At 43.7% G+C, this 18,252-nt stretch overlaps 1 protein-coding gene across 1 annotated transcript in view; it reads right to left on the reverse strand.

The window, feature by feature from the left end:
• The window catches only part of XKR4 (XK related 4), a 420,725-nt gene that overhangs the window by 365,459 nt on the left and 37,014 nt on the right, over positions 1 to 18,252 (reverse strand). The window lies entirely within an intron of this gene.

The raw sequence follows: 18,252 nt of genomic DNA on the forward strand, positions 1-18,252 counted from the left end.
TGCTGTTCAGTGAACTTGACTGCATATCCTTACAAATATTTATCCAACAATTTGAGTTTATTTGTCTTCTTATATATCTATTGCTAATTTCTTCCTAAGCATTCCAACAGATTTGCCAAAGTGTAGCAAGGTATTCTTCCAAATGCACAAAAACGATACGAAAACAAGGATTCCCTCCCACAATCATGCTTCCCAGCTCCAGCCAAAACTGGCTGCTCCTGGAGGCCACTTGCCTATGTCCAACACCCAGTCTCTCATATCTTGGGTCTTACTCATTCTGGAATAAGTTTGTTCGCTGAATCACATTTTCCAGCAGCTTCTCAAGATCGGTTGCTTGAGAGGTACTTTCGTGTGCGTGTCTGAAAGTGTCTTTATCTTACTCTCACACTTAATGAATAAATGGCTGAATGTAGAATCTTATACGGTAAATCATATTCCTCTCAGAATTTTAGCGTCTATCTCCACTGTTCCCTAAAAGCTAATGTTGACTTGAAGGTTAACTGATCTTTCCTGTGGGTGGTCCCATTTTTAACACTTTTAGGATTTACACGTTGTCCCTATTTTTCTACTATTTTACAATGGTTAGCATGGGTGTGTGCGTGGTTTCTTTTTAATTAGACTAGGTGTTTGATAGTCTCTTAATTTAGAAGTTTATATTATTCTTTGTAATTTTGTCTTTATTTAAGAAATAAATAATTTTTCTTTGTAATCATTTAAGAAATAAATAATATTTTCACTTAACTTTTTAATCTGTTCTTTTTCGTTTGCTTGTCTGTTTGTTTTTTTTGGAATGGCAGTTAGTTGTGTTAAACTTTTTGGAGCAATCATTTAAGATCTCTATCTTTTTTTCTCTTAAGGCCTTTACTTTCTATGAGATTTACTGTTGGTGGGAATGCACGTTGGTATAGCTCCTGTGGAAAACAACGCAGAAGTAGCTCAAAAAATTAAAAATAGAACTACCAGCAATAGATCCAGCAATTCCACCTATGGATATTTATCCAAAGACAAAGAAAACACTAACTTCAAAAGATACCTGCACCCCCATGTTTATTGCAGCACTACTTATAATAGCCAAGACATGAAAACAACCTAAAAGCCCATCAGTGGATGAATGGATAAAGAAAATGCGGTGTATACACACACATACATACATACAGTTGAATATTACTCAACCATAAAAAAAAAAAAGGAAATCCTGCTATTTGCCACAACAGGGATGGTCCCTGAAGACATTTGACTAAATGAAATAAGTCAGAGAGAGAAAAATGATCTCATTTACAAGCAGAACTTTAAAAAGAGAAGGAAGGGAGGGAGGGAGGGAGGGAGGAAGGAGGGAAGGGATGGGGGAGGGAGAGAGAGAAAGAGACTAAAGAAAAATAATGAAAAGAAAAACAAAACTCATAGAGTAAGACCTGATTTGTGGTTCCCAAAAGTGTGGGATGGGGGTGGGGAAATTTGGTGAAGGTGGTAAAAAGGTACAAGCCTCTAGTTATAAAATAAATTAAGTACCGGGGACGTAATGTACAACATAATGACTACAGTTAATACTATATATGCTACATTTGAAGGTTGCTAAGAGAAAAATTCCTAAATGTTCTCACCACAAGAGAAAAAAACAACAACCCTTTTTGATAACTATATGAGGTGATGGCTGTTAACTGAACTTATGGTGGTAATCATTTCACAGTATATGTATGTCAAGTCATTATGCTCTACACCTTAAACTCACACAGTGTGTATGTTAATTACGTATCTGTAAAACTGAAAAAAAAAAAAGAATTCTTTTTAATTGTTTTGGTTCCAGTTTTTCACAATGGGAATGTTCTTCTAATGTCTGCTGGGTTTTGCAATCTGCTCACATGAAGAGCATTTGTGATTTGGGGGCACCTGGGTGGCTCAGTCGGTTAAGAGGCCAACTTCGGCTCAGGTCATGATCTCACGGTTCGTGGGTTCAAGCCCCGCTTCCAACTCTGTGCCGACAGCTCAGAGCCTGAATCCTGCTTCAGATTCTGTGTCTCCCTCTCTCTCTGCCCCTCCCCAACTTGTGCATGTGCACGCGCACGCTCTCTCTCTCAGAAATAAATAAACATTAAAAAAAAAAAAGAGCATTTGTGATTTTGATTTCTCTGGGATTGTTCACTTTCTTCTGAGAAGAATTCTGAGGACTGCACAGCTGGTTGTAGACTCTTGGGGAGCACACTGGGAGGGGTGGGGATCTCGCAGATCAGTGGGCAGCACGACATTTGATCTCTGCTTTCATTCTTACATCTCAACTCTACTCTTCCTGGACCTGTTGACTCAAGTCAAAGACTCTCTGGATCGATTTCTCTAGAGAATCAATTTCTGGTCTGCAGACAGGGTAAGCAAGGAAACTCCTCTCTGTGGGGTAGAGAAGGGAGCTCAGGACACCCACGTGTTTAATCTGCCACGTGTGAACAAAAGTCTTCTTTGCCTAATCGTCACATGGGACACTACCAACATTTTCTGACCGTGTGAATATAAATTTCCAAGTGATCCCTCCCAGTCAATACATACCCCCAAATCTCCATTTAATTGACCTATTTTCCTCCTCAGTAAATAAGCCGCTTTTAATTAATTATAACTCCTTTCTACTAAAACATTTTAAGTGAGTTTAGGTTATTTGTAGCTGCGAATAACCTAATGGTGGGAACGAGTTTCTTATCTCTATTAAAGTGCAGTGTCCTTATGGAGAAGACTTTGGCCGCAGTGTACCTCCAGTGGAAAGATTTTCAGAGCATTTTGCCTCGTGCCACGAATATGAAAAGGATGCCATGAGGTCTGTGGTCTAAGGCAAGGCGAAGGGAACTGGTTAGCCATTTACTATCCAACATCTTACAAGGCTTGGTGAAATGTGATATCTGATGTCACTGATGTTAAGCATGTTTTTCTCAGGAATCTTTAATATTTTTAAATAGGAAAAGGTTCCCAAGTACTTAGAAATAACAGCTTTTGTCCGGTTTTAAGATTGCAATCCATATGATAGATCTCATACATAGAAAGCGTCACAACACAAGAATGATATAAACCTTTTTCATACAATTTTCTCAAAATCTCATTGGTGGAGAGACTCAAAACCCACAACTTGAACTGTCATATGTAGAAGAATATTGTTAAAATATTTTAAGAATTACAATTAAAAAAAATCTCTGGAAATAGTTGCTAAATTAGTAACAGGGCGTGAAAATAGATTTATACGTTCAAAAGTGTGTGGAGACCTGAACGGAAATGTTGCTGTCCTTCCCTGCGTACACAGGGAGAGGAATTCAATGTTCTTTCCTGTCATTAACAGCCCTAAGTGCAATCAATGGGCCATATACTCTCTCATCTGTGCCCAGGACTATAAGAAATGTCAATAGAAACCGTGTTGGAAGATACTCTAAACCAACATACTTTGTCAATTCCCCAAAACCTCTGAAGTGTCCGTATGTCTAATATCTTCATGAAGTAACAAGGCTGGTTTCCCTTTCCCCAAGTGGATTTGCACAAACTCCAGATAGCACCAAACCTAACGGTTAGTGGCAGAGGACATAGCTGATCTGTCTACACCCTGGCCTTGATCTCTGTTTCCAAGCTCAGAAGGGGAGCAGAACTGGGCCCCGAACAGTAGGGATTTGGCATTAAAACAATCCCTTCGAAGAGAGGAGCCGTTATTAATTTGAGCATGTTGTCCTTGTATCGCAACTCAGCGGAACATTCTCGGGATTCACCATGTGCAATAACGTATGAAGAAATCAGTGATTCGGCCTGCCCCACATCTCAGGTGTTTTATTTTTATCATTAAAGTGGATACTCCGCGGTGAAGGTGGCTCCTCTCCTAGCAACAGCAGTGATAATTTCCTCTTGGTCTTCTCTCTGGAAGGCTGAAGTGTTGGTACATACACTCTTTGAAGGTCGACAGGTCATAGAACAGTCTTTGAATATTTTCTCCCATTAAGGGTCCAATGCTTTCAAAAATAACTGGGTCTTTCTCCCTTACATCTTCCCTTGGGGCAACAACCTTCTGGTTGTTGCACTGAAAAGCACTGAAAGTGTTCATTTTTCTATGTTTGTTCCAGTAAAAAATTTTTCTGTAGCGCACTTGGGCCAAAATTCACATGCAAGCTGAGCAAGCACAGATAACCCACCTCATTCTAAAATCAGAAGACCCTTGAAAGGCCAATCTGATGCTACAATTTATGTCGCCATTAAAGTCAACTCAAGTGTGGACTTTGAGTGTTGATCATTCTAAGCGAAGGAAGCACACTGAGTTCAACCCCGGGTGACCCTGGACTCTCCCAAGGGTGCACCAGAAAAATGCCGGTCAAAATACATTCCCTGGAATAGACGCCTCTATTTCTTCAGCAGGTCAATCCCAAAGCCTTGGGTTGATACTTACAAAGAGCACGTACCACATTTCGATCCCTGAATGCACTGAACTTCCTGCAAAATAAATCAGTTGACTTCCCCCTTCACCCTGTCATCAATGATCTAGATGTGTCCAACTTTACAACTCACCAATATTAACAACTATTTTCACTCTTTGCTTCGAGGAGGACCGGGGCTGGATTTAGAATATAGTCACATGAAAGTTGGAGACATTCCATGAAGCAGGGGTCTACACTTTCTAAGTATTAAGGATTTAGGAATCCAAGTGACTGACCATTCATTTATCATGGCTTGGAGACAAAACAGAATTTTCAAAGCCTGTGTAAAGTTTCTCAATTTGTGCCTCACTGAAGGTTCTGTACAAAACCTGCCATTTTTCTGTGAGGAGAGATAAATTGTACCTAACAGAGACATCTTACTGGATTTCAAATCAGGCCCTAAAACCTTCTGGAGAGTCTTCTAAAAGTACATAATATTTATTACCTAGCTTTGAACAGAGTACAGAGATGTAAAAGAGAACAAAACTGTCAGAGCTACTACCCCATTAGCCTCTGGTGAATCTGAGATCTAGGGCCCTCTTTCATAAAGATAGTTGATGTGAAAACCACCTTATTCTATTAATATTCCCTTTTCTTGGAAAGTTTTCTAGCTAAGGTTAATGCAAAACTACTTCTTCCCCCCCATCGTAAGGGTGGGAATTATTTTCACTTAAGTAGGCTTCGCTGTTGTTAGAAGACATATACGATAAGATGGGCAATTTGCCATCATGGCAGGAGCCTTGAAATCCTTCGTATTTTGACCCAGCAATTACACTTCCGGGAATTTAATTTAAAGAAATATAGATGTCCCCATAAAATTACTCACAAGACTCTTCATCGTATTTTGACAATAGCAATAGTTGAGACATTATGGAAATGGTTAAATAAATTATGATAAATGCATTCACTGAATATTAATAACGCATTAAAATCATGTTTTTGAGAGCCATCTAATGATATGAGGAAATGCTCATAATGAAATGTTAGGGGAAAACAGGATACAAAAAAACCATTTACATCTTGGTTCCAATTCTATCTATGTATCGATCGCTCTCTCTTCGCAGCTCAACAAAAATATCGATAGTGAGTGGAGGGCAGAGAGTGATTTAAATTTTTTTTTCACACCTTTCTAAGTCTTTCCAGGAAGCACGTTATTATTCTTATACTTATGAAAAGCAACATCTAAATGTTTGTTGAGTGTATTCTCCGTGATAATTACCTATTTTTTTATCATGTAGCAATATGTACACTTAGGAAAGAGGATAACGCCTGAACTTTTATCAGCGTGGCATTCAGTGATCGCTTTGCGGTCATGTCATGAACTAGACGACAAGGAGAGACACCAGCTTGCCGCACAATGGCCAGCATGTCTTTTGCAGATGAAGGGGGTGATCGAAATTCACCTTGCATTCCTGTGGCTCATCCCTCATTTTCTGCTTCTTCTCTCACTGTCAGATCTGGTATTCGGCCAGATAAGTTTTTAAGGTCGGACACTGTCTTTTGAAAGGACTTGTGGATTTCATTTTGCAAACCAGAAATTTAGGTATAAATCTGAGATTTAATAAGACAGTGCCTAGTTTTGTTCGTTAACGATTCATATGCTGCTTTGTGAGATGGGCTGTCAATAGGCCATCCGAGCTGGGTTTGGGTACATTATAGCTTGAGAGGTGATAAGCAAAAAACAAATAAACAAATCAATCAAAGACATCCTCGCACAGACAAAAAGTACTAAGGTGTTACTATTATTAACTTCCTTTAAATACCGAAGGCAAGTTTAGTAATCACTAAATCAAACACTGTTATTTTCAACCAGGTATAAGTTGGCAAAGCTTCTGTTCCTTCAAGAGCTGAAATGTAATGGGGTCTACTGGAGTACAAAAACACTCAGGTAGTTGGGACACGTGATAAATATCACATGAGAGATAGTTACAATGGGCTGTGCAAGTCCTGAAGGAAAAAAAAAAAAAAAAAACAACCACCGACAACATTTCATCGTCTGGTAACGTCTAGACTGGGATTTCCAGGATGAAATGTTTTCTGAGGAGGCGCTTCCTGAGCAGGACAAAGGAAAAGGAAGAGAGCGCAGAGAGCACATCAAGGGCAGGGTTAGGTGATGTGAAGATGCGTGGCCTACTGCTGACCTGTGGCTGTCAGGGTAGGACGTGGGATAGGGTAGAGGGAGCATGAGTTGGCCTGAGGAGTGGGGGAGTTATGAAGGATCATACATGACTTGCTCAGTATGAGTGATATCCTTACTAAGATTATTCCATAATTGTTGGATGCTAAAATTATGTTTCATCTACATAGTCTGGAATAGCTAAATCTAACCCTCTATTAGCAACTTTCTCCCTCCTACTTCCTTCTTCAGCAACTCATACAGTATACGAAAACATACCAGCATCAGTCTGCAATAAATCTGCTGTGTTTAACTTATAAGCACAGATTTGAATATAAACTCAACCAAAACAAGAAGAGAAAGAAATGGCAGAAAAATGCAGTTTCAGCTACAGTTACCCAGAGTGTTTGGGTACAGTCACAAAAAGTGTTTGATGATGCAACTATTGCTCTGATTAATTTCACGACTCGGTTACATAAACCAATGACAATTTCACCAAGCAACCCACGAAATGGTGCCCCATCATCTTTGAGTTGTAAAGCACCATCGAGGTGAAGTGCAATCAATCCGAATTTCACAGATGAAAAAGCTGAGGCTTTATATGCTGACTCATCCAAGAATACATGGCCAGCGGCAGAACGGCCGATACCGGACCTGAGTCCCCAGGTTCATGATGCGGGTTCTTCCTACTGCCCACCACGGTGCACCGCTGGAAGGCAGGCACTTCCAAGATAAATAACAGGTCAATACGGTTTCCCCTTGTATGAGATTGTTACCAGTAAATAGCCACGGTTCCCAGTAAGAGTTTTGATAGGCAAGTGTCCCCAGACCGAGCCCCGCATGCTATGACAGGTGCTCGTTGGTTGTGCTGCAGGCAGTGCTTGTGTTTGCAGTAGGTCACACGGAACCAGGCTCACATCCTTCCCGATCCCAGTTTGCCGGCTGCTGCCGAGCTATGGCCCCAACCGAGCTGTAAATATTCCAAAGGGCAGACCTTGTGGCTTCTGCTGAAATGCTCTTGCCTGTTGACCACCATGTTCTCTCGTCATGCTGTTAGTTACCAAAAAACGACCCCCATGTCGCCAAGAAACCTTGAGGAACAGGATGTAATGCCTAAATTTAAACTTCCAATCCCAGAGGCTCCCCACCGCCCCATCCAGGCCTACGTCTTCTCTTCCTTTCTCTCATTCTCCTACTTTTTCAGACTCATCGTCTCTGTGCACCTGCCCCCAGCTCCCACCTCCCTGCGTTTTCTCCGACTCCACATAGCTTTGGGGCGGCTCTCTCTGACGATATTATAGCCTTTCCCCCTCGCTAGCACTTGGACAAAGGAAGTTCAATTGGAAAAGAGAACTCGTTGACTGAGGTACGTGAAAGAAACTATCAGATGGTTCAGTGGCAATTAGAATTCTTGAATGGGCCAAGCGTGTTATAAAGAAGTCTCAGAAATTCGAATGACATAGATAGCCAGCAAACCTGAGACCCAGGGTGAAGTACATGCCCGTTAGCCAAATAAATTAACCACTGCTCCTGGACAAAATCTAAATAGGACTATGTCTTAGAAGTCAAAAAAAAAAGCTCATGTTTCCTGAGCAGGGTTTTTTGAGTGCCATCTAATTAAGCCATGCGAGCCTTTGTCTTATCTGTACGTGTGGCTTCGATATTACCTTCCTTTCCAAGAATTAACGGGTTAATAGGAGGAAAGCAAATCATTAAGAAGGAAAGTCCATTCTCTACGAAGAACTCCTTCTGTGAGTCAAGCAAGTCTAGAACCCACCTGTGCAACATAAATCACCAATTTTAATGTAGCTGCACATCATTTTAATTTTCCCTTAAGTTAATTGGCCACTTCAAGGGTCTAGCTTTCGGTTTTAATTGTGAAAGGAAGAAAGAAGAAAAGAAAAACATTTAATTGTTTCAAGGGCAAATCGTAAATTATAATCCTCTCGATAATTACACTGGACAAAATTTGACATGGTTTGGTGGGGGCAGGAGAGGCCAGAAGATAAGTATTTTATGTAATTTACATTATCTGACCTGATTATTTAACAGTGACATAAAAAGGAGCGCCTGGGTGGCTCGGTCGGTGAAGCGTCCGACTCTTGATTTCTGTGAGATTGAGCCCCACGTTGGGCTCTGTGCTGACAGTGCAAAGCGTGCTTGGGATTCTCACTCTCCCTGTCTCTTTACTCCTCCCCCATTCACACTCACACTCTCTCTCTCAAAATAAACAGACATGGTGTTTTTTTGTTTTTTTTTTGTTTTTAATCAAACTGACATAGAAGAGAAAGGTCCACACTGCATCCTAGGTCCGGATATGAGAGACACTTCTGATAAAGGAGATAGGAGTCATCGGTTCCTGGGTCAACCAAAGCTATGATAATTCTTAGGAAAAGGAAGCTATGCCTCTGTGACAGATTTCCTTCTGAAATCCAAACCTCTTAAAATTCATATATCAGAACTCTCCTATGCAGAACATTCAGTGTTCATGTCTTAATGCTATAATGCGAACCAGGGTGCTTGAAAAGCGGCCTACTCCACCCCCCTCCTTTTTTTAGCAGGTTAGAGAAATGAGAAATGAGATCCCAAGGCCACTAGAAGTTCCAGCCCCAGCGCCTTCCTTACAGAACATCCACAGCCCTGTCCTCTAGAGTCAAAGAGAGCTATGACTCTACAAAGGGCAAAAGTCTTGACTCAGAAATGTAGTGGCATGGGGCTCCTGGGTGGCTCAGTCGGTTAAGCGTCCGACTTCGGCTCAGGTCATGATCTCGTGGTCTATGAGTCTGAGCCTCTCGCCGGGCTCTGCGCTGACAGCTCGGAGCGTGGAGCCTGCTTCGGATTCTGGGTCTCCCTGCCTGTGCCCCTCCCCTGCTTGCTCGCGCTCTCTCTCTCTCTCTCTCTCTCAAAAAGAAATAAACATTTAAAAAACGTAGTGGCTTTAGTTTTCTCGATTCAGGTCGTTCATTAGGCTATATTTCCCCCTTTGGGCACAATTTCTTATTTACGACAGGAAACTATAAAAAACACAAAATACAACCGAAGTACCAAAGGCTGATAATTTGTCCGGTGTCATCCCGTGTTGACAGAGATTCTTTCAGGGCCTAGACGTCAATGCTCTACTAAACACGACACTTCAAGACCAAATGCACAGGTTAAAGGGGAAAGGGGCGGGCGATCAATGCGCCTCCCGCCTCGTCTCAACGGGAGTCTCTCGGCAACGGGCGAAGCCCCTCCATTCTGAATCACGGCGTCCGGGACTTGAAGAAGCCACATATTCTGCTCCTGATGTATTGGAAACAATTTAGTTTGTCGTTCAAGAGTTTGGGGAATCTGCAAAGTCCATACGTTAGACTCTGGATCGTGAGGATCAGCAGAAAATAGGATGTTCCTCATAATTAAAAGACGAAAGAGGTTATTAGATCTCCTCTCCAACGGTCGCTAAAAACAGGAGAGATATTCCTCCCTTTCAGTTCCCTGCCTGCTCTTGAAGCTGATGTCGCCAACCACGCTAGGGCTTTCCCAGTCTCTTACTTATGATATTGTACCATTTGATAAGCTGCTTTATTTGGTTATTTTATGATCAGTAATTTTTCCAAATGAAGCTTCAGTCTCTTTTTAAACGAGCACAGATGTTAACTGAAGCCGTAAAGACGGGAAACGAGGCAGATACGAACTGGCTTTCTTACGTACCTGCTTCTCCCACTCACCGGGCACATATGCTGAAAAGTCGACGTGTGACTTGAAAGATTCCTCGAACCTACCTTAACGATAAGCATGACCACGCTTAATTCTGAGACCCATCAAATTAGATTGCCCTCGACTTTAATAAGATGCCCAACTTATTTTCAAAACCCGCATTTCAGTGTATCGGATCACGCGTAGCCGATCCTTCTCTGGAATGGCTATCTGTCGCTCAACCCCAACCTCTGCCGCTGTAGAAGGGAGGCTGGCGTGGACGTCCCCTCACCCAGAGGGCAGCTGTTTCAAAGGAACAGTGGAAGTGGTGGCTTTTGTCCCCTGCCAAGTGTCGGCCGTGGCTGCCATTCACACTGCCCACATCCTATCTTTGCCTGAAGACTTCACCTTGAGAAATTAAAAAGCAAAGACCTGCGTTGAAGATAGTCAGGGTTCCTGACCTGGATAGAAGACCAAAAATTATTTTAAGCCCTTTCTAAAAGACATAAAAAAGACATATTTCTCCCCAGAACTATTGTGTTGAATACAGTAGCCACGAGTAGCTATATATACTTAGTCAAAATTAAAAATTCCATTTCTCAGTCACAATTGCCACCTTTGCCACATTTCAAGGGCTCAACGGCCGCATGTTAGAAAGCACAGATAGAGGGGTGCCTGGGGGGCTCAGTTGGCTAAGCGTCCGACTCCTGATTTCCGCTCAGGTCGTGATCTCAAGGTTCATGGGTTCGAGCCCTGCATCGGGCTCTGTGCTGAGTGTGGAGCCTGCTTGGGGTTCTCTCCCACCCTCTCTCTCTCTGCCCCTCCTCTGTTCTCTCTCTTTCTCTCAAAATAAATAAATAAAGAAAGAAAGAAAGAAACATTTCTATCTGCGATTGGGAAGTGCTACTCTGGAAAATACGATACTTTGTAACAGAATGGTATTTATCATATTGGAAACTCATTTGCACCTCATTATAATTACTGCATGTTATTAACACTGTTTCAGAAAGTCTCCTTCATTATCCTCTTGGAAACCAGAGGCTCCTACTTCTCATCCCCAGCTCCCAGCTATTCTCCCTGGCAGTTGTCTCTGCTCAGCTCACGGCGGTTGTTTCGGAGGGCGCCCAGGGAAAGACCTGGCTTTTCCTTGGGAATTGCAATCTTGTTTTCAGAGTAGCTAAGGAATGCATCTTCCAGACCTCCTAGAACACTAGTGGTCAAGTCACTTTGTAGAAGGCAAAAGGCAGAGCAAAAACCAGCATAGCCTTACATCGCATTTCATGCCCTGCGGTGACTCGGGTTACAGTGTCGTTTCATTGTTCACCTTTGCAAAGCATGACATTGCTTCACAGCTTAGCCAACTCATAAAAATAAATCCAAGATAATATCTACATTGCCAACTAAGCTGAAAACATTTTTTTCCAAACCTAAATGAGTGATAATGTCTTTGTTTCACAAATCATCTGCTTGTGATAATGAGACTCTCTTCAAATCTCTTCATCAGGCTGCAGGAATGAACTATTCAGCCAACGTGTATTCATTCTGCACACACTTACAAACTGAGACTAAACTGAGGGTTGATGGGGGGGGTGGGAGGGAGGGGGAAGTGGGTGATGGGCATCGAGGAGGGCATCCGTTGGGATGAGCACTGGGTGTTGTACGGAAACCGATCTGACAATAAATTTCATATTAAAAAAATTGAAACAAAAAAATAGCTGAAAAGAAAAAAAAAGAAGTTTATGTGATGCAAACACAAATAGATGGCCTTATTCTTCAGGACTTCACAAGGGAAATGCACCTTCATGAGCATACACATAATTAAGTGAGTTTATTTCAAAATCCAGACTATTTAAATCTATTTCACACACACACACACACACACACACACACACACACACACACACACCTTAATGTTTATTTATTTTAGACAGAGAGAGACAGAGCACAAGCAGGGAAGGGACAGAGCAAGAAGGAGACACAGAATCGGAAGCAGGCTCCAGGCTCTGAGCTGTCAGCACAGAGCCTGACGCGAGGCTCAAACCATGAGATCATGACTTGAGCCGAAGTCAGGCACTTAACCAACTGAGCCACCCAGGTGCCCCTGTTTATATATTTTTTTAATGTTTATTTATTTTTGAGAGAGACAGAGACAGAGACAGTGTGTGAGTGGGGAAGGTGCAGAGAGAAGGGGGGACACAGAATCCAAAGCAGGCTCCTGGGTCTGAGCTGTCAGGACAGAGCCCGATGCGGGGCTCGAACCCACGAACCATGAGATCATGACCTGAGCCAAAAGTCGGAGGCTTAATCCACTGAGCCACCCAAGCACCCCTATTTCACGTTTTTAGATAGCAAACAAAATATCTTGAGTTAAAGTGTGTATGCATCACCACCAACTGAATAGTTGCTAAAATATTATGATCATTTTAAAGGGATGGAGGTGGCAGCTTACATTTTATGTAATCAATCAGCCACACAAAACGGCTATTAAATACTCTCTATGTGCCCTCAAATAATACCAGATATTCCTGGGGGGAGGGGTACTACAACACGAATCTAAAACCTGAGAACAAATAGTCTCGTTAGGAAAATTAAATTTAAAAAACTGTTTATGGCAATTATGGTGTCGGTGCTTTCAAAGGCACAGATTTAAAATCTTTTCAGAAAAAGGAGCAATCGGGGCGCCTGGGTGGCGCAGTCGGTTGAGCGTCCGACTTCAGCCAGGTCACGATCTCGCGGTCCGTGAGTTCGAGCCCCGCGTCAGGCTCTGGGCTGATGGCTCGGAGCCTGGAGCCTGTTTCCGATTCTGTGTCTCCCTCTCTCTCTGCCCCTCCCCCGTTCATGCTCTGTCTCTCTCTGTCCCAAAAATAAATAAACGTTGAAAAAAAAATTTAAAAAAAAAAAAAGAAAAGAAAAAGGAGCAATCAATGTATCCTGAAGTTACAAGAATGGCTTCCTGGACAAAGTCAGATGTCAAGGGAGCTGTTGCTTCTTTTTTTTTTTCCTATCAAGTTTATTTATTTTTTTAAATATGAAATTTTTTGTCAAATTGGTTTCCAGACAACACCCAGTGCTCATCCCAAAAGGTGCCCTCCTCAATACCCATCACCCACCCCCCCTCCCTCCCACCCCCCATTAACCCTCAGTTTATTCTCAGTTTTTAAGAGTCTCTTATGGTTTTTCTCCCTCCGTCTCTAACTTTCAAGGGAGCTTTAAAGGAAGAAGGAAGTAGAACGGATGATGGCGGGCAGCATATGAGTAGACTTAAAATTCAAAAATGCCAAAGGGACAGCCACAGGAATGAGTGGGTATATTCTCTGAAGAAGGCAGGGGAGGGGCTGAAGTTAAGCACATGTGTTGGAGGAAACGGAAAATAATGACAATAGTGAGGGTGGCCTAGCCACCAAGGGCCATAACTGGATGACAGAAATGCAGTTAATGTGTCTCATAAATGGCAGGACTCAAACAGGCAGCCAGGGAACCACACGTCACATTGTTTCCCAAAACATTTGGATTAGACGTCAACATCTAAACTTAAGGAGGTTTCACAGAAAAATCTGGCTTTCCCCATTCTTTTGAAAAACTGGAAGATGTAGAAACACTAGGCTAAAATCCATCATGGCGACAACTGCCTAGAGCTGAGTAGTAGCAGACGGCCATCTATAATTGGGGATCCCAGCACTCTTTTTAGTTGGGCTTGTGCTGTTCGTTTTCTCATCATAGGGTTAACAGGGAAGTGATTTTTTTTTTTATGCCTTTCTATCAAATCATGAAAATGAGAGACCAAGAGGTCTCTGGATTCCAAGGGATATGGAACAAAGCATAATTCCCAGGGGGCTTAAAGAGTATTACTAGACGCATAATATGCAAAGGCTATTATTTGGTCTTCTTTATACACACGCATTACCTGGCCCCATAGGTGTTTGGGTGTGTAACTCGTCTTGAAGAACACTGACCGGAAGAGATGCAAAATTAATGTGTTGTTTTACAAAGACTAATCCGATCGGTAACATGATCAGAAATATTAGAGACGACAGAAGGTGCAGTTGCGGAAACCAGCCAAGAGGTCTTCGCGATAATTCAGCCCTGGAATGATGAGGGTCTGAATTAGGGGGAAAGTAATAAAAAGCCAAAGGAAAAGGGTCAATTTGGTATAAATGACAGGTTGGCTATTGAAGACCAAAGTCAGAACAGAGTCAAAATCGCTGTAGAAAAATACTATAGGGATTTGCTTTTCCACTGAAGGTTAAGCTCCTACACTATAATGCTCTTTTCTGCCTTTGCTCGAAATTCCCATACTGCTTAGTGTACTGACCTGCTTGGAGAAGGAGGTCAAACTTGTTTGTAGAAATGAATGACAATGAAAAGCACATGAGTCCTAGAAGTAAGGGACCCCAAGCACATTCTTCCTTGTCACTCCTTCACAGTTTGACTACCGTATCACCAAATTCTAGGGAATGTGTTTTATATTTCAAAATGCCCCCGACGACCCCTAGTCTCTTTTAGTGGAAAATTCTAACCTCTTCTGTTCTGTGCCCTTCTATGAATAATGATTGCTACTCTTCCCGAAAGTGAACAAAATGCGGTTTCTACATTATAAAGATATTAACTCTTTTGAGAAAGATCCAAAATATACTAGGTCTTTTGAGAAAAAAAATCGAAATTTTATCAGATTTTTTTTTTTTTTTTTACATTTTAAATCATCGTTAAAAGGTAAAACAACCTGGAAGACTATTGGGCAGTGCCTACCGAAGCAGGACATACACAGACTCCATGACTCAGCAATTCCAACCCCAGTCATTGCCCAAGCATGCACATATGTTCACCAAAAGACATGCATGGGAATGGTTCCACCAGCACTTTCTCTAACGGCCCAGATAGGAAACAAATTTCAAGCATCCAGCAATAATTGGATGATGTGGTAAATTTGCAGGACATGGCAATGAGAATAAGTGAACCATGACACCACACAATGGCAGGGGTGAGTGTTCTGAGTTCAATGTTGAGTGAAAGAAGTCAGACAAAAAGGAGCATGCATCTGTGTGACTTTAAAAGACAGGCGAAACGGGGGCGCCTGGGGGGCTCTGGCGGTTAAGTGTCCAACTCCAGCTCAGGTCGTGATCTCACAGTTCGTGAGTTCAAGCCCCGCATGGGGCTGTCTGCAGTCAGCGCAAGACCCCACTTGAGATCCTCTGTCCCCCTCCCTCTCGGCTCGCCCCGCTCTCCAAAATGAAAACCAAAACCAAAACCAAAACAGGCAAAACTAATGCAGAGTGTTAGAAGGAACGCTAGTGGTCGCCCCTGAAGGGCTGCTGGCCAAGAGGAGGCGTGAACGGGGCTGTGATGCTCTGCTTCTCCATTGGGGTGCTGGTTACATGCATGGGCTCGTGCGGCGAGCACTCTCTGAGCTGCATGTCACGGCACATGTGTGTGCACGCATGTTAGACTTCATACATCCACGCAGGGAATGCTTGCTAAAAAAATAACACAAGGCGTCAACCCAAAGTCTCTAGCTTCCAAGTTCAGAGGGTTGGTAGGTTTACTCACTCAAACTGGGAACAATGAGACAAAAAAGAAGTTTATTGAATACCCAGAATTAATATACTTAGAGGTCCCACCACGTTTTAAAAAGTTCTCTTTATTTAAATCTCTGGAAGTCAACTCTCCAAAACTTTTTGTTTGTTTGTTTAATGTTTATTTATTTTTGAAGGGGAGAGAGAGAGAGCAAGCCCATGAGCAGGGGGAGGGGCAGAGAGAGAGGAAGACACAGAATCCAAAGCAGCTCCAGGCTCTGAGCTGTCAGCAGAGAGCCTGACGCAGGGCTCGAACTCACAAGCTGTGAGATCATGACCTGAGCCAAAGTTAGACGCTCAACCAGATGAGCCACCCAGGTGCCCCATCAACTCTCCAAATCTAAGTTGTGAAAAAAAAAATCCACCTGTGATGCACTTGAAACAAGAACTTTTAGAATATACTTGAGCATAAACTTTTTAATTGATATTTTAAAATACAGAAAACTTCCCATTTCGAATAAGCTCTTGGCCTTCTACGAGGACCCAGGAAGATCAGCTAGCTGTCTGACAACCTCGGGAGTGTAAGTGGGGCCCAGGGCAGGGAGGGTTGGGAGCAGGGGGAACGAGCCCTTAGTAGGAAAGGCGCAATCAGTCCCCAGTGTGAAGAGGGCGTGCACTCCACCCCTTCCATTTCTAGGAGAATGGCGACAACTTCTGCTTTTGAGAAAGATGGAGAAAGAAAGGAGAGGGCAGAGAGTCAGTTTTAATACCGTGAAATTCTCTAAGTAGGGCAGCAAACGGGCAGGATGAGAACAAGTGCTCGGGTGAGCAACCGTGAGTCCCTGCCCTGGGTCCCCTGTGATGGCAGAATGGCCACAGGGAGGAGAGGATAACTGGGTAACAGCTCCCCGGAAGCAGGAAGAGTCAGCAGGGGGATGCCAGAGGAAGAGAAAGGAAACACGCCTTTCCAGACAGCCGGGCTCGGGCTCCCGCCTACCGTCTCTGATGGAAGGGTGGAGCCAGGGAAGCATCTTTGAGGAGCGTTGAGCCAAGAAAGGGGTGCTGGGGGGCGCCTGGGTGGCGCAGTCGGTTAAGCGTCCGACTTCAGCCAGGTCACGATCTCGCGGTCCGTGAGTTCGAGCCCCGCGTCAGGCTCTGGGCTGATGGCTCGGAGCCTGGAGCCTGTTTCCGATTCTGTGTCTCCCTCTCTCTCTGCCCCTCCCCCGTTCATGCTCTGTCTCTCTCTGTCCCAAGAATAAATAAAAACGGAGGAAAAAAAAATTAAAAAAAAAAATTAAAAAAAAAAAAAAAAAAAAGAAAGGGGTGCTGGGCCAGCATGCCTGTTCTCCTAGCCTTGCTGGCTCGCCTCCTCCGAGGCCAGCCCCTGCTGAGTGTGTAAAGGCTTGAGACCCCCACCCCACATGCTCTCCTCATAGCTGATTGACCAACAACCGAATTGAGTCCAACCTATTTTCCTTTCTGGGAGCCCGTAATTGAGACTCGGGGATTCGAATCTCTGGCAAGTTGTTTGGGGGACTGTTCCTGATCGATCAGGAGGAAAGGGCCCAGAGGTGGCCGTCCTCCTGCGGAAAGAAGAGAATGAAGCAAAAGCAGCAGTGAGAGGGGCGGAAAGAGAGCCCCAGTCTATCCAGACACAGAGAATAATCAGAACCATCGCCCTCAGTTGCCCGGGTCCCCAAGTCCGGGGTCCCCCAGTCCTTCCCCAGCATCCCTCTCCTTCCATTCTGTGCGTTTCAGTAGGGTGCAGATTGGTGAGTCCCAACATTCCTTCGGGCACATGCATTTTGGGCCCCATTGAGGATGGGAGGGTCAGGAGAAGGGGAGCAAGGGAGAAATCAGACATCTCCACTCTTGAGCAGGGACCTCAGGCCAAAGCATTATCCTTCCTGATAACAGGGAGGAAGGGATTCCGGGTGGGGTGGGGGGGAGACCCCGCAGGAAGGCAGAGAAAGGGGAGTGGAGGCACAAGGGAGGAGGGAGGGACAAATCCAGGAACAGCTGGGCTGCCTGGCAGGGTGGTCCGTACTGCTGAGTCAAAATGCAATACTCACCATAGCACAGCATGAAAATTCACAAATGAATATCTGTAGTTCATCTGAAAGTTCTCTCAAGATGGCCTTATGGTTTTAACTTTATTTCTCCACCTGATGGAGATTATTCTCTCAGGAACGGGCCGAAGTCCGCCGGCCAAGGTGGCCAAGGTCCCACCTCAAGCGTCACGCAGGATGGCACTCGACCTGGGGCCAAAGGACAAGCACCCTGTGCCACCAGAGAGCCATTGCAGCAACGCTCAAACGGATATGTAATAGATCTGTCCCCTGCTACACACTTTCATGCCCACTTCATGGAAAGAAGAGAGAAAGAGAGAAAAAACGAGAGGAAACTGAAGAGTTGAAAACACCCGGATGGATGTATTTTCTAGTGCATCTATGGTGCCAAAATGGGGGTAACCCTCAGCGCCCTGATGAGCGCCCTGATGAGCACGGGCAGAGGACAGCCACCAGCA

Source organism: Lynx canadensis, chromosome F2 (assembly GCF_007474595.2).
Source record: "Lynx canadensis isolate LIC74 chromosome F2, mLynCan4.pri.v2, whole genome shotgun sequence".
Classification (NCBI taxonomy): Eukaryota; Metazoa; Chordata; class Mammalia; order Carnivora; family Felidae; genus Lynx; species Lynx canadensis.